This window comes from Puntigrus tetrazona, chromosome 13 (assembly GCF_018831695.1).
Source record: "Puntigrus tetrazona isolate hp1 chromosome 13, ASM1883169v1, whole genome shotgun sequence".
Taxonomy (NCBI): Eukaryota; Metazoa; Chordata; class Actinopteri; order Cypriniformes; family Cyprinidae; genus Puntigrus; species Puntigrus tetrazona.
The window spans coordinates 7,858,431-7,858,697 of NC_056711.1; positions in this window are offsets into that span (position 1 = coordinate 7,858,431).

Sequence of the window (267 nt, forward strand, 5' to 3'; positions counted from 1 at the left end):
TCTATCCAAGTCACCATCTTGCATCGATTCATTATTATCAATGCACGCTATTTGAATGTAATGTCCAAAATCAGTCCGAGCCATTCATAGCAATCTGTTGCACAATAATCAGCTGTTGATTCTGAAGTATTACGGTAAATCAAACGATCGAAATGCATTCTAAATGGCTCATCGTTTAGCACCAGACCTGCATGCCCATGGACAAATAACAGGCACATAATGTGTTATGCAAGACAAACTGCATCGAAACGAGAGACTGGTGTTTGT